The sequence below is a fragment of the Pongo pygmaeus genome, chromosome 16 (assembly GCF_028885625.2).
Source record: "Pongo pygmaeus isolate AG05252 chromosome 16, NHGRI_mPonPyg2-v2.0_pri, whole genome shotgun sequence".
In the NCBI taxonomy this organism is placed as follows: domain Eukaryota; kingdom Metazoa; phylum Chordata; class Mammalia; order Primates; family Hominidae; genus Pongo; species Pongo pygmaeus.
The window spans coordinates 61,469,408-61,486,886 of NC_072389.2; the positions used below are offsets into that span (position 1 = coordinate 61,469,408).

Sequence of the window (17,479 nt, forward strand, 5' to 3'; positions counted from 1 at the left end):
ATTTCTGCATTTCCAACTGAGGTACCTGGTTCATCTCACTGGGACTGGTTGGAACGTGTGTGCAGCCCACAGAGGGTGAGCCGAAGTAGGGTGGGGCGTCACTTCGCCTGGGAAGCGCAAGGTGTCGGGGAATTTTCCCCCCTACCCAAGGGAAGCTGTGAGGGACTGAGCCTGAAGAACTCCAGCACAGACACTGCGCTTGTCCCATTGTCTTCGTAACCCACAAACCAGGAGATTCCCTCTGGTGACTACCGTACCAGGGCCCTGGGTTTCAAGCACAAAACTGGCTGACCAATTGGGCAGACACCGAACTAGATGCAGGAGCTTTTTTATTTTTTCTTATTTGCCATACCCCAGTGGCACCTGGAACTAAGACAGAACCATTTACTCCCCTGGAAAGGGGGGCTGAAGCCAGGGAATCAAGTGGTCTGGCTCAGCGGGTCCCACCCCCACGGAGCCCAGGAAACTAAGATCCATTGGCTTGAAATTCTCGCTGCCAGCACAGCAGCAATCGGAGATGCACCTGGGACAGTCGAGCTTGGTCGGGGGGTTGGGGGGTTGGGGGGTTGGGGGGGTGTTGGCCATTGCTGAAGCTTGAGTAGGCAGTTTTATAGCCACAGGATAAACAAAGCTGCTGGGAAGTTCAAACTCGGCGGAGCCCACTGCAGCTCAGCAAGGCTGCTGTGGCCAGACTGCCTGATTGCCCCTCTCCGGACAGGGCATCTCTGTAAAACAGGCAGTAGGTTCAGTCAGTGGCTTATAGCAGACTTAAACATCCCTGCCTGATGGCTCTGAAGAGAGCAGCAGAACTCCCAGGGCAGCGTTCGAGCTCTGCTAAGGGTCAGTCTGTCTCCTCAAGTGGGTCCCTGACCCCTGTGTATACTGACTAGGAGACACCTCCCAGTTGGGGCCGACAGACACCTCATACAGGAGAGCTCTGGCTGGCATCTGGCAGGTGCTCTGCTGGGTCGAAGCTTACAGAGGAAACAACAGGCAGCAATCATTGCTGCTCTGCAGCCTCTGCTGGTGATACCCAGACAAACAGGGTCGGGAGTGGACTTCCAGCAAACTCCAACAGACTGGCAGCAGAGAGGCCTGACAGTTAGAAGGAAAAGAAACAAACAGAAAGGATTAGCACATCCACTCAAAGACCCCACTGGAAGGTCACCAACATCAAAGACAAAAGGTAGATAAATCCACAAAGATGGGGGAAAACCAGTGGAAAATGGCTAACAATTCCAAAAACCAGAACACCTTTCCTCCTCCAAAGGATCACAACCCCTCACCAGCAAGGGAACAAAATTGGATGCAGAATGAGTTTGAAGAACTGACAGAAGTAGGCTTCAAAAGGTGGGTAATAACGAACAACTTGGAGCTAAAGCAGCATGTTCTAACCCAATGCAAGGAAGCTAATAACCTTGAAAAAAGGTTAGTCGAATTGCTAACTAGAATAACCAAGGTAGAGAAGAACATAAATGACCTGATGGAGCTGAAAAACACAGCACAAGAACTTCGTGTAGCATACACAAGTATTAATAGCCAAATCAATCAAGCGGAAGAAAGGATATCAGCTGAAGATCAACTTAATGAAATAAAGTGAGAAGACAAGATTAGAGAAAAAAAAAAAAAGGTACGAGTCAAGCCTCCAAGAAATATGGGACTACGTGAAAAGACCAAATCTACATTTGATTGGTATACCTGAAAGTAACAGGGAGAATAGAACCAAGTTGGAAAACACTCTTCAGGATATTATCCAGAACTTCCCCAACCGAGCAAGACAGGCCAACATTCAAATTCCGGAAATACAGAGAACACCACAAAGAGATTCCTCGAGAAGAGCAACCCCAAGACACATAATCGCCAGATTCACCAAGGTTGAAATGAAATAAAAAATGGTAAGGGCAGCCAGACAGAAAGGTCAGGTTACCCACAAAGGGAAGCCCTTCAGACTAACAGCAGCCCTCTCCGCAGAAACCCTACAAGCCAGAAGAGAGTGGGAGCCAATATTCAACATTCTTAAAGAAAAGAATTTTCAACCCAGAATTTCATATTCAGCCAAACTAAGCTTCATAAGTGAAGGAGAAATAAAATCCTTTACAGACAAGCAAATGCTGAGGGATTCTGTCACTGCCAGACCTGCCTTAGAAGAGGTCCTGAAAGAAGCACTAAACATGGAAAGGAATAACTGGTACCAGCCACTGCAAAAACATACCAAATTGTAAAGAACATCGACACTATGAAGAAACTGCATTAACTAATGGGCAAAACAACCAGATAGCGTCATAAAGACAGGATCAAATTCATACATAACAATATTAACCTTAAATGTAAATAAGCTAAATGCCCCAATTAAAAGACACAGACTGGCAAATTAGATAAAGAGTCAAGACCCATCAGTGTGCTGTATTCAGGAGACCTATCTCACGTGCAAAGACACACATAGGCTCAAATAAAGGGATGGAGGAAGATCTACCAAGCAAATGGAAAGCAAAAAAAAGTAGGGGTTGCAATCCTGGTCTCTGATAAAACAGACTTTAAACCAACAAAGATCAAAAGAGACAAAGAAGGGCATTGCATAATGGTAAAGGGAACAATGCAGCAAGAAGAGCTAACTATCCTAAATATATATGCAGCCAATACAGGAGCACCCAGATTCATAAAGCAAGTTCTTAGAGACCTATAAAGAGACTTAGACTCCCACACAATAATAGGAGACTTTAACACCCCACTGTCAATATTAGATAAATGAGACAGAAAATTAACAAGGATATTCAGGACTTGAACTCGGCTCTGGACCAAGTGGACGTAATAGACATCTACAGAACTCTCCACCCCAAATCAACAGAGTATACATTCTTCTCAGCACTTCATCACACTTATGCTAAAATTGACCACATAATTGGATGTAAAACATTCCTCAGCAAATGCAAAAGAAGGGAAATCATAACATACAGTCTCCCAGACCACAGTGCAATCAAAGTAGAACTCAGGGTTAAGAAACTTACCCCAATCCGTACAAATACATGGAAACTGAACAACCTGCTCCTGAATGACTACTGGGTACGTAACGAAATGAAGGCAGAAATAAAGATGTTCTTTGAAACCAACGAGAACGAGACACAACATACCAGAATCTCTGGGACACATTTAAAGCAGTGTTTAGAGGGAAATTTATAGCACTAAATGCCCACAAGAGAAAGCGGGAAAGATCTAAAATTGACACCCTAACATCAAAATTAAAAGAACTAGAGAAGCAAGGGCAAACAAATTCAAAAACTAGCAGAAGACATGAAATAACTAAGATCAGAGCAGAACTGAAGGAGATGGAGACACAAAAAACCCTTCAAAAAAAAAAAATCAATGAATCCAGGAGCTGGTTTTTTGAAAAAAATCAACAAAATAGACCACTAGCCAGGCTAATAAAGAAGAAAAGAGAGAAGAATCAAACAGATGCAATAAAAAAATGATATAGGGGATATCACCACTGACCCCACAGAAATAGAAACTACCATCAGAGAATACTATAAACACCTCTATGCAAATATACTGGAAAATCCAGAAGAAATGGATAAACTCCTGGACATATATAGCCTCCCAAGTCTAAGCCACGAAGAAGTCAAATCCCTGAATAGACCAATAACAAGCTCTGAAATTGAGGCAGTAATTAATAGCCTACCAACCAAAAAAAGTCCAGGACCAGACGGATTCACAGCCGAATTCTACCAGAGGTACAAAGAGGAGCTGGTACCATTCCATCTGAAACTACTCCAAACAAAAGAAAAAGAGGGAATCCTCCCTAACTCATTTTATGAGGCCAGCATCATCCTGATACCAAAACCTGGCAGAGACACAACGAAAAAAGAAAATTTCAGGCCAATATCTCTGATGAATATCGATGTGAAAACCCTCAATAAAGTACAGGCAAACCGAACCCAGCAGCGCATCAAAAAGCTTATCCACCATGATCAAGTTTGCTTCATCCCTGGGATGCAAGGCTTGTTCACCATACACAAATCAATATACGTAATCCATTCACATAAATCCAATCCATATAAACAACAAACGTAATCCATCCACATAAATCAATAAACATAATCCCATCCACATAAACCCAATCCACATAAACAGAACCAATGACAAAAACCACATGATTATCTCAATAGATGCAGAAAAGGCCTTCAATAAAATTCACCCCTTCATGCTAAAACCTCTCAATAAACTAGGTATTGATGGAACTTATCTCAAAATAATAAGAGCTATTTATGACAAACCCACAGCCAGTATCATACTGAATGGGCAAAAACTGGAAGCATTCCCTTTGAAAACTGGCACAAGACAAGGATGCCCTCTGTCACCACTCCTATTTAACATAGTATTGGAAGTTCTGGCCAGGGCAATCAGGAAAGACAAAGCAATAAAGGGTATTCAAATAGGAAGAGAGGAAGTCAAATTGTCTCTGTTTGCAGATGACATGATTGTATATTTAGAAAACCCCATCATCTCAGCCCAAAATCTCCTTAAGCTGATAAGCAACTTCAGCAAAGTCTCAAGATACAAAATCAGTGTGCAAAAATAACAAGCATTCGTATATACCAATAACAGAGAGCCAAATCATGAGTGAACTCCCATTCATAATCGCTACTAAGAGAATAAAACACCTAGGAATACAACTTATAAGGGATGTGAAAGATTTCTTCAAGGAGAACTACAAACCACTGCTCAAGGAAATAACAGAAGACACGAACAAAAGCAAAAATATTCCATGCTCATGGATAGGAACAATCAATATCATGAAAATGGTCATACTGCCCAAAGTAATTTACAGATTCAATGCTATCCCCATCGAGCTACCACTGACTTTCTTCACAGAATTGGAAAAAACTACTTTAAACTACATATGGAACCAAAAAAGAGCCTGCATGGCCAAGACAATCCTGGGCAAGAAAAACAAAGCTGGAGGCATCATGCTACCTGACTTCAAACTACACTACAAGGCTACAGTAACCAAAACAGCATGGTACTGGTGCCAAAACAAATATATAGACCAAAGGAACAGAACAGAGGCCTCAGAAATAACACTACACAGCTACAACCATCTGATCTTTGACACACCTGACACACACAAGCAATGAGGAAAAGATTCCCTATTTAATAAATCGTGCTAGGAAAGCTGGCTAGCCATATGCAGAAAACTGAAACTGAACCCCTTCCTTACACCTTTTACAAAAATCAACTCAAGATGGAGCAAAGACTTAAACGTAAGACCTAGGACCATAAAAATCCTAGAAGAAAACCTGGACAATAGTATTCAGGACATAGGCATGAGCAAAGACTTCATGTCTAAAACACCAAAAGCAATGGCAACAAAAGCCAGAATTGACAAATGAGATCTAATTAAAACTAAAGAACTTCTGCACAGCAAAAGAAACTATCATCAGAGTGAACAGGCAACCTACAGAATGGGAGAAAATTTTGCAATCTATCCATCTGACAAAGGACTAATATCCAGAAACAAAGAACTTAAACAAATTTACAAGAAAAAAAACAACCCCATCAAAAAATGGGCAAAGGGTATGAACAGACACTTCTCGAAAGAAGACATTTATGTAGCCAACAGACATAGGAAAAATGCTCATCATCACTGGTCACTAGAGAAATGAAAATGAAAACCACAATAAGATACCATCTCACAGCAGTTAGAATGGTGATCATTAAAAAGTCAGGAAACAACAGATTCTGGAGAGGTTGTGGAAAAATAAGAACGCTTTTATAGTGTTGGTGGGAGTATAAATTAGTTCAACCATTGCAGAAGACAGTATGGCAATTCCTCAAGAATCCAGAACTGGAAATACCATTTGACCCAGCAATATTACTGGGCATATACCCATAAATCATTCTACAATAAAGGCACATGCACACGTATGTTTATTGCGGCACTATTCACAACAGCAAAGACTTGGAACCAACCCAAATGTCTATCAGTGATAGACTGGATTAAGAAAATGTGGCACATATACACTACGGAATACTATGCAGCCATAAAAAAGGATGAGTTCATGTCCTTTGCAGGGACATGGATGAAGCTGGAAACTGTCATTCTCAGCAAACTATCACAAGATCAGAAAACCAAATACTGCATGTTCTCGCTCATAAGTGGGAGCTGAACAATGAGAACACATGGACACAGGGAGGGGAACATCACACATGGGGGCCTGTCGGGGGGTGTGGGGCTAGGGGAGGGATAACATTAGGAGAAATACCTAACATAGGTGATGGGTTGATAGGTACAGCAAAGCACTAGGGCACATGCATACCTATGTAACAAAACTGCACGTTCTGCACATGTAACCCAGAACTTTAAAAGTATATTAAAAAAAATGTGGAAACAAGAAAAAGTCTGCTCCCCATAATAAAAAAGGCTTTCATTCATTCATTTTTTAGATTAGTATTTAACTTATTTTGAATTTCAAATGATATTAACCAAGAATATAATTACATTTATCAGAATGCGGTATGGGCAAAAAACGGTTTATAAGCACCAGTTTAGAATATACAGCCTTCATGTTCTCTTCCAGTTAACTTTTACTTTAAAAAAAATCCAAAAACTGGTTAAAAAGTCAGCTCTAATAAGTTTACTACACGTGATCCTGCAATATGCCAGTCTGTTCCTCTACTTTGGGCCATAGGTAGCATTTACTCAGGAAAGTATGCAGCTTATCTTCAATTAATCTGCATTTACTGATTGTTTTAAAAAATGTTTTCCAGTATCTGGTTACGACCCTCAACTATAATGATCCTGGTTTGTCCAAACTAAATCCACCTTTGAGGCAGAATCCTGAAAGATAAGACACAGCCAAATGGAAACTCTCTCAATATTTTAATATCTCATTTAATTTTTAAAAATTAAAACTACAAAGTATTTCAAACACAGTAGAGAATGTGCACATGCATGCATCAATATCCACATTTACAAGATGCTAGCCTTTTGGCATGTTTGCTTCTGATCTTGGACTTCATCTATTTAACAGCATTATAGAAATAGTATTCTATGAAACAAAACCACAGTTTGTTCATGTCTCTACTAATAGACAATACGTTATAACAAAGTTTCACTATTTCAGATGGTGCTGTAATGGAAATCCTTTATTTGTGACTCTTGTGGCCTTGTGTGAGAGTTTTTTCCTAAGGTATGTAACCTAAAAGTACAAGTATCTGGTAACAAAGAATGGATATAGTCAACCTTATTGGATATTTTCAAATTGCTCTCTAAAACTTATACCAATTTATGTTCCTAATAGCAATACTACAATTTATTTCTCCACATTCTTGTTAAAACTTAAGTTTTAAAGTTTAGCTAATCTTATGGGTATGAAAAAGTATCTAATTGTTTTATACTTCTCTGATTGATGATGAGACTGAATCTTTTCGTATTATTTATCATTTGAGTTTAACAGAGTAGCTCTAAAATTTTAATATGCACCAGAATCACTTAGTGAGCTTGTTAAAACAAAGAGTGCATGACCCCACTTCCAGAGTTTCTGATTCAGTAGGTCTTAAGTTAGACCTTAAGTTAGAAGTCCTGAAAATCTGGACTTCTAACAAGCTCCTAGGGGATGCTGCTAATGCTGGTCAGAGGATTACACTTGGAGAACCACAATGTTCAAGGAACTGCCCATTCATTTCTTTTGCTCATCTAAATATGGGGATATTTATCAGGCAGTCTGGATACTAATCCTCTAGTGGTTGAAAGTGCTGCTAATATCTTCTCCTAGTTGTAGCCTGTCTGTTCATTTTGAAGTCTTATGATATCGAAGTTTGTCATTTCCAGGCAGTCAAATCTATCAATCTTTTCATTCATAATCTGAGCTTTTGGTCTTTTGTTTTTGAAATTTTCCCCTATTTCAGTGTCATAAAGATAGTATCCTATATTTTCTTTTTAAAGTTTAAAAATTTTGTTTTTCATGTGTGGGCCTTTAATTCCTCTGGAATTTATTTTTCTGTAAGATATAAAGTAGGGACCTAACTAAAAATTGTCCCAGTATCACTTATTGAGTATTTTACACTTTCTCTACTGATTTTTTGTGCCACATCTATATCATGGGATTCTTTATTACAGATGAAAAAGAATGCCATTTTTATGTTCAGCATATGAAAACGTCTTTCTCTGAGTTGGTATTTAATTTAGGAAAAAAACCTAACAATTTTTTTTTTGAGACGGAGTCTTGCTCTCTTGCCCAGGCTGGAGTGCAGTGGCACAATCTTGGCTCACTGCGACCTCCACCTCCGAGGTTCAAGCATTCTCCTGCTTCAGCCTCCTGAGTTGCTGGGATTACAGGCGCATGCCACTACGCCCAGCTAATTTTTGTATTTTTAGTAGAGACGGGGTTTCACCATGTTGGTCGGGCTGGTCTTGAACTCCTGACCTCAATGATCTGCCCGCCTCGGCCCCCCAAAGTTCTGGGATTACAGGAGTGAGCCACTGCGCCCGGCCTAACAATTTATCCTTAAGATGGTCATACAGCGAAATGTATGATTCACTGACTCTTCTAGAACTTATATCATAGAGACTTCTCATATAAGAATATCACCCAGTAACTGATTAGCAGAGTAATAAAAGTAGCTTTGATGAAGCTTTTATAAATCTGAGGTTAATAAGCAAGTCTCCTACTGAGAAATTAATAATAAAGAATAACCCATATTACATAAGACCTATAATAAGGATATGACATATATATAAAATAGATTAATGAAGCAGCTGTTACTTGAAATTGATGTCTATATCAAGCAGTACGCTATAGTGGGTAAGGTATAGGATATAGAATTAGAAGACCCAGATCTGAGTTCCAGATTTGCCACTCATTAGCTTTGTAATATTAGGCAAGCTTTTTAAGCTGAGTATCAATTTCAAAATATAAAACACAGTGACAAAATGCTCATAATTTTTGTGATATAAAACTTATGATAGGTATTGTTATGTAAATGTTATTATTTTTAAAATATGTTATTGCTTAAAATCAGATCTTTGGCAGAAGAGTTTATAATTCAAATTCTATCAACAAGTATAGAAAATTTGATGTGACAAAGTAAGGCATTTAAAACATTAAAGTAGAAAAAATATATTTTTTTAAAGAGATAGGGTCTCACTCTGTCACCCAGGCTGGAGGGCAGCAGTACAATCACAGATCACTGCAGCCTCACATATTTTTTTATGTAGCTAAAACATTTAAAATCTACTCTCATACCCTGGGCAATATGGCAAAATCCCATCTTTACAAAAAATACAAAACTTAGCTGGTGTGGTGGTGCATACCTGTAGTCTCAGCTACTTGGGAGGCTAAAGTGGTACAATTGCTTGAGCCCACAGAGGTCAAAGCTGCAGTGAGCCAGGATTGTGCCACTACAGCCTGGGCAACAGAGCAAGACCCTGTCTCAACAAAACAAAACAACCCACCCCCAAAACCCAAAAAACAACTCTTTTCACAATTCTGAAATATACAACGCATTATTGTTATAATAGACACCATTCTGTGCAATAGGGCACTACAGCTTATTCTTCCTATCTAACGAAAACTGTGTACCCTTTGATCAACATCTCCCCTTCCCATATCCCTCCCTGCCACCTCCCAGTCTCTGGTAAGCATCATATATGAGTTCAACCTTTCTCGATTCCATATATAAGTGAGATCATACATTATTTGTCTTTCTGTGCCTGGCTTATTTCACTTAGTATAATGCCTTCTAGGTTAGTCCATGTTGTTGTAAATAACAGAAGTGCCCCCCTTTTAAGGCTGAATACTACTTCATTGTGTATGTATAATTACATTTTCTTTATTCATTCATCTGATGATGGACACGTAGGTCGCTTCTGTATCTTAGGTATTGTGAATAAGGCTTCAGTGAACTTAGGAGTAGGTAAGGCATCTGTAAGAAATTCAGGACGTATTTAGCCTGGTAATCTCCACTAACTTGGTCGGAATACCACAAGAGCAAGGGTCCTCCAGATTTTATAGGTGACCATCAGACTTGGTCACTCATCATTGAAGATTATGTTACACAAGTCCTGGCTTCCCTTAGGGTGAGTGCAGAAAAGGGCAGATACTATTTTTTCCTAAGCTATCGACATATATTTGAAGTTAGTAAATATTTCTGACAACAGCTGTGCTACTAGAGAGAAAAAAATAATCAATCTAAGCAGAATAGTTCAGAAATAACTTTTCCCAGGTTCGGCTGGAAACAAAATGGGTAACTTTTCATTTCTCTTCTGTCATAAAGAAATACCTGAAACAATATTCTATATTGCAAATACTAATTCTTTGGTGTTCCTGTTTGCTCAGGACATCTGTTTCTGAACTGTCAATACATACCAGATGGACTGCAGAGAACCAGAGAGAGTTTTAAATGTCTTATTACCAGAACTTAAAGACCTTTAAGCAGATGGTAAGGAACTATGTTTTCATTATTTATTGGCATAATATTCAATTTAAAAGTAGTCTAAATGGAGAGATCTGCTCCTGTTTTTAGGGACCACTGTGAAAAAGTGAAGCATCAGGTTTAAGCCACAACTTCACAAATGTTAATGAAAAGTGATTTCCCTTGTTTGAAATCTGTAGTGATTTGTTTCCTGTAACGACAATCTTCCCTCTCATGTTATTCTGTTTGGTTTTGTTTTTTTAAGCAAGTTTTAAAAACTGGGGAAGGGCTGATGCTTATAAAGAGCATAACAATTAGTACTTCACTGAGGAGCTTTCTTGCAAATCCTTGATGGTGAAATTATATCTGAGGATCATTATTTCCAGAATTAGCGGAAATGCTTGTTGAGACTTATGAACACCTTCCAAAGTACTGGCCAGGTTGACAATAAATGAGTTCTGGTGGAAGATGATCAATCAGGGTATCATGTCCACTTTTCAGATTGGTATCAGTAAAAATTTTTTTTTTTTTTTTTAAGTTTTAACTTTGTATTTGGAATAGTCAGCTTAAACTCCAGAAACCTAAATAATCAAGTTTAACTGTTTCTTCAGTTGAGTTACCACATATGGAGGGAACATAAATACACTAATAATTATGCTTGAATTTGTCTGCCCTTGATTTTTTTAAGCTTCAAAAACAAAACTCCAAAAAGAGATACTAATTTTTCCCCCCTCAGGCGACACTGATTCAGGAGCAGTTTCTAAAAGGACTCTTCTTCACCAGATCACTAACAGAAGGATCAAAAAGGAAAAAGTATAAGGATCAAAAGGGAGAAAATATAAAGCTTATTCTGTAGCCTCTTTAAATTTATGGAAACAATCAACATACCTGATATTATATTCTCTCAGGCCCCAGCAGTTCTTCCACAGGATTGAGTAAGGAAGATAGAGAAAAAGGTCAGGTATGAGGACTCTATTTTCCATGCTTGTTGCTTAGAATTCTTAATTTTCAGCAATTTTCAGTTTCCTAACTTGTTATGAGGACCACTGGGGGTGGCAGGGATAAGTGATTTTCTTTTAAGGGCTATCTACTATAAACAATGTAAGAGGAAATTGTTTTTCTATTCTCAGTTCTAGAAAATATAAATCAAATGGGGAGAGTAATTTTTACTGTACTGTATTATTGTGAGGATTTGCCCTTTTATTTATAAACCTACTGAATTAGGTATATAAATGAAAATGGGTTAATTTTCTGTTCAAAATATTCTGCTAAAAGATAAGGAGTATGATCTGAGTCAATTTGAAAGACATCAGTACTTAGAGAACAGTTAAGGAAAAGTGATGCAATGCTGACAAGCAAATTTCAGCAAAACCCAAAACTTGTTTCTCACAATGCTTCTCTTCCTAATCCTGCTGGATGACCTAGAGAATTTACTGCCACCTAAAAACAAGCTAAACAATAAAAAAATTCCCATTTGAACTTCCCTCAACTATAATCAAGCCTGGAGAAATTCCAATATTAAGAAGCCCCAAGGGGCTGCAACATTAGCACTGACAAATTCTTACTCCAAGATAGACATGTAAGATATTACTAAGTAGATTCTGTGCTTAATATTGAGAAGTTTCTGCACATAAAACTAAGAAATGATTACATTACATTATAAAAGAAAAAAGTAGGGACATTCATTGGTAATTTTTATGAATGTGCTCTAAAATATATTTTGGTTTTCTTAGCTATTTATATTTGCCTGTTTAATACTTTTAAGAAACTGAGTTCATAAATTGATGATAAATCAAAAGATAAATCCAAGAAAGAAACACAACCACAATGAATTTTTTAGAACTTAATAGTAAAAAAGGAAGCTGAATCTCTGAAACTGAGATAGTGAATAACACGGTAGAAAGTACCATAGTATCATAGTATCTTTGGCTATATAAGTGCCAAAGTAAGAACCAAATGAAATGCTTAGACGAGGGCATACTGCTAAAACACTCATATAGTAGGAACTATGGTTCAAATAGCCAAAGGGTACCAAAGCCAAAAGATTTCAGTCCCCTTGAAATAGAATTCAAATGAGAGCCATCTTATGAACACGTCTTCCCATTGTTAAATTCTACAAAAACTGACCATCACAGGATCATCATGTAACATTCCCCTAAATTCACTCTGAATCACTCAGGAGAAGGCAAAGTTATTATCAATGTTTCTGTGTGCTATTTGAAAAGATCACACGGTTCTACTAGCAGGTGGGGATGGGTGGTGGTATCAGCAAGAAGGATAAGGTTTAGATCTTTCTAGTCACTGTGTTTTTAACTTTTTTCAGCATGTAAAAAAATGATGGTACTTGACAGTCCAGCTGCCACGATGCTTTCAAAAAACTGGATTTCTATTGGATTCTTCAAGATTACAAAGTTACAGCCTTAACAAACAGGTAGGCCATTGAGAGGAAAAGTCAATTCTTTAGTCTGTGTTTTCTCTGTTCCTAGTAACCTTTCCTTCTTTTCTCCCCTAGAGTTTACTTTTCTGCAAGTTTGAAATGACTTAAAGTGCAAAGATAGAAAAATTAGAATACTGTAAGAATTCATTTGTTTCCATCAGAGCACACTTTTGTGTATTATGTCATTCTTTGAATATAAACATATTAATGAAAATTGCATTTCTTTCAGGTAATGATGAGAAATTGCCATCATATTTTTGAGACAATGTAATAAATTTGAAAGCTAGCTGACAATGGTTAGAGCATTGTTTATAATCATGAAACACAAAAGTTACCAGAACTTATTTTTTTGGGCCTCAGTGGCAATTTAGTCCACTCGAGTCCCTAACAGGAGAGAAAAACAAAAACATTAATAACCATGTTTTTCTCACATACTAAAGGAGGATAAAATAACTCAAGTGTTTAATGTAAAAAAAGGAAAGAGTAAAAGGTTCACAATCCTTTAAATGGCATAGCCTTATATAAATTATTTCTTTTTGTGATACTAAACAAAACCAAACAAGGTATTTAAATCTGGCCCCACTGCCAAGTTTTCCCATTCAAGTAAATTCTGCACAGACATGCTCTTCATTTTGAAAACTGCCTATTTCTTCTCCAGTAAGTGAATAGAAAGAAAAAATAAGATTCTGAGATAAATCTTACTAACAGTAACTCCAGTGCTGTATCACAAAATAAATGTGATCTTCTACCCATGAGCCTTTTTCGAGCAGTAACAGCTGAATTTTTGTTATTTATTTATTTGATATATTTTAATTAGGTAATGCAAACAAAATTTTAGTTTCGATCCAGTCTGGGTTGGTGAGTTGACCTTGGTCACCATTTAGCATTCATTAAAGCAAGGATTTGAGGTGAGAAAGCATGCTTTCTCTTGTAAAGGGAAGAAGATAATTTTTTGGAATTGCATACTCCACACATCCATAACCCCTCACAGATGCAGCATATATCTCTGGAGCGCAGGAAAGTAATTGTTAAGAATTACTACTGGAGTGAACTACTCAAATTTATTGCTGGGAGTGTGTCACCTCTTAGAAGGCCCCATTCTAATAGTAGATCTGTTTCTCAGGAACACTTTAGCAGTAAGTAAATGAAGAAGACTGGCTTCTGATTTAAAACACTAAACCATGGGACAGACTTGGAAAGTTCAAAAATTAAACAAGATTATTCATTTATATATTCATCTAGCATCAAGTGCCTACTATGCTCTAGGCACTATCTTATATTTTAGCAACAGGAAGACAGACAATAAAATTTAAAAGTAAAACATATGTTACATGATGATGATAAATGCTATGAAGAAAAAGTGTTGGGAGGGTAATGTTAAACCACAATTTAAAATAAAGTAATCAAGGATGGTCTCACAGGAAAGTGAGAAGGCAACATGTTTTACACAGTGGCTGATCTATAGCAGAGACTCAAAACAGTTATCATTATTCTTTGTTATATACTATTTTTGCTTTCTATTGGCCGGCCATTGTAATGGCACCTTAAGCAGGAACTGACAGTAAAGACTCCATATTACTAAGAAACAAAAGCAGAGGCTTTCTTCCCATTATCTATCCTCATATGTACCATTATGGGTCCCCAACCCTGTAAAGAATAGCTCTTATAATAACCTTGCCCCCAAATAATCTAACACAAAAGCCACAAACTCAAACGCCAGGCACGTAATGCACATGAGTACAGTAGAACATAGGTAAGAAAAATCTGAGGAAGTAAAAGCATGGTGGGGACTGAGAGGATTAAAGAGTACATGTCATGTTTAAAAGGAATAATCACTACTTAGGTTCAACTGCTGTCATGTGGAAACAAGGGCTCAGTGTCCTGTTTTCAAGAGAAAAGAGAAAACAAATACCTAAGTTTTTCTGTGAACTTTCCTCTTTCTAAAATATGGCAACCAATCCAAAAATTTTAGAACATCTGTGTGGGCCAAACAAAACAATTCTGTGGAACAGATCTAGCTGTGGGTCTCAAGTTTAGCCCTTCTGGTCCATCTACAGGGTCAGTAGCTGATTCCTTCCAGGGCCATAAGCACCAGATGCTTGATTTGCTGGACCACACCTGTTTGTTATTATCATCCAGGCTATATCTAAGCAATCATATGTTTTAAAATCCAATATCTGTGAAACATACAGTACTTAGATACGGAGCAAGCCATACCAATAAGATTCCATTAAGCCAAGATAGAGATGAGACTAGGAAGGTTATACCCAGGGAAATAATCTCCATTGCAGTGTCCCAGATAAGATCCTGGTGAGAACTCAGGTACCACTAAAATTCCACACAGATAACCATGATACATGAACAGACTTCCTACCAACAGACTGCTTGCACTGCCTTCCTTTGCCTGATTTTAACTATGCTAAAATGGGATTTTTCTCATGGGGTAGTGAGTACCTCTGCCATGATTTTTTTTCTTTTTTAGGTTTTAGATTTTTGTAATGGACAACTCATGTGTGCCCAGAAAGTTGGTTCTTAAGGTTTATCTCATAATAGGCTTTGCTGTTCACTAAAGTAGGACAGTTTTTAGAGAACACAGCTTAGGCTGTTAATTTTGATCATTTGCCTAAGGAGTACACACACTGTGCCAGTAGAGTTGGAAGGTAGAGAGGAAAAGTCTTTTAAAGCAATGGTCCCCAACCTTTTTGGTACCAGGGACCAGTTTCACAGAAGACAATTTTTCCAGGGATGGGGTGGGGATTATGGGGATGGTTTTGGGACATAACTGTTCCATCTTAGATCATTAGGCATTACTTAGATTTTCATAAGGCACGTATAACCTAGATCCCTCACATGCTCAGGTCACAATAGGGTTTGTGCTCCTATGAGAATCTAATGCCGCTGCTGATCTGACAGGAGGCGGAGCTCAGGCAGTAATGCTTGCTCGCCTGCTGCTCACTTACTGCTGTGTGGCCCGGTTCCTAACAGGCCACGAACCATACCTGGGGGACCCCTGTTTTAAAGGATTACATAATCAGTGTTTAAAACTTAAAATATACCAACTACAAGTTTTTTACTATATTCCCCTGCAAGAGGACATCACTAAGACTTCTCCCCTGGAAGGAACCTGACTTACTACACAATTATCTAAATGATGGCATCTGTTACCTAGTTTCAGGAAGTGACAATACCCTTAACCCTCCAGAAGCAACAGGTATTCTGGTAACACCACATCATTTTTCAAATTTTCTCTCCTAATGATAGTCCTAGAAAATTCTCCTTTGGTCAGTTCTCATGAATAAACCCTACCCTAGTAGAGCTGACTTAACTCAGAAAGCCATATACGTACCAACGACAAGGAACTCATTAGACACGTTCCATTTTTGACCAGGTGAGTTTACTTGGCCTTCTAAGTGCTGAGTATAGCATGCCCTGTAAAACAGATGCTTTACTAGGGTATGCTAAGTCACCAAAAATATAGGTTAACTGCATTTTTTAAACCTAGAAATAGCTGGCAAAACATTAAAATGCTTTCTTAGAACACTGGCTGGTTAGAGAGCCTAGAAAATAAGACGGTACACTCTTCCTGGAAGGTATATAATAGACTTAAATGAACTTAAAATACTCAGCCTCTTTTATTCCTGGTTTTAAGCCTTTGATCTCTGCAGCCAGGTGATAGGGAAAAAGTAAGCAAAGGTTGTCTACTTTTTTTTTTTTTTTTTTTGAGACAGGGTCTCACTCTGTCACCCAGGCTGGAGTGCAGTGGCACGTTCATGGCTCACTGCAGCCTTTGACTTCCTGGGCTCAAGAGATATTCCCACCTCAGCCTCCCAAGCAGCTGAGGATACATGTTCATGCCATCATGCCCAGCTGATTTTTTATTTTTTGTAGAGATGGGATCTCCCTATATTGCTCAGGCTAGTCTCAAATTCCTGGGCTCAAGTGATTCTCCTGCCTCAGAAAGTGTTGGGATTACAGGCATGAGCCACGGCAACCAGCCTATGTTGTCTACTCTTCTAAAATCTTACTAGAATTGCTGTTGAATTACTGAATCCATGAGATAGAAATACTTTTCTCTTGTTTTCAGCTGAATTCCTGGCAAGATAAATGTTATTTAATTTTACATTAGCCTTGCTAAAGGGAACCAAAATATAGAGCCCTCTTAACTTTTATTTTTTCTAATAACTCCAAAGCAAAACTAGTCAATTTAGGGGACCCAAACACTAGAATTAGTTGGGAGATTGCTTCCTGTAGGTATACACACCTGAAGGCAGTAATATAAACAGGAAGTTCTCAACATCCTGTTACTTATGAATAATATGTAAAAAGTAATTTCTCTTTCTACTCTAGAAACTTGCTCTATAGACCTTACTATTTCATAAATATTGTGTTTCATAACACCAGTTTCATGAGAAGTTGTATGAGGAAAAGGGTGAAGAGGAATTCAGAGTGAAAAAATTTTGGAACATACTGCACAAATAAGGTTGATGACATGTAGCAGCTGATACAGCATTTAAGACATCTTTTAATTGATTTCATAAACATACTTGACTGTGGAACTTTTTTTTTTGGTTTAAAGAGATGGGGTCTTGCTCTGTCACCTAGACTGTACTGTGGTGGCACAACTGTAGCTCC

At 38.2% G+C, this 17,479-nt stretch overlaps 2 protein-coding genes and 1 long non-coding RNA gene across 5 annotated transcripts in view; 1 reads left to right on the top strand and 2 right to left on the bottom strand.

The window, feature by feature from the left end:
• NEDD4 (NEDD4 E3 ubiquitin protein ligase) overlaps window positions 1-17,479 on the bottom strand; it is a 613,929-nt gene that overhangs the window by 312,064 nt on the left and 284,386 nt on the right. The window lies entirely within an intron of this gene.
• The window catches only part of RFX7 (regulatory factor X7), a 161,321-nt gene that overhangs the window by 54,224 nt on the left and 89,618 nt on the right, over window positions 1-17,479 (bottom strand). The gene's annotated exons all lie outside the window — the stretch shown is intronic.
• Window positions 7,150-13,004, top strand: LOC129014325 (uncharacterized). The gene is made up of 3 exons (XR_008494197.2): window positions 7,150-7,187; window positions 10,335-10,437; window positions 12,734-13,004. It is a non-coding gene; the product is annotated as an uncharacterized LOC129014325 (long non-coding RNA).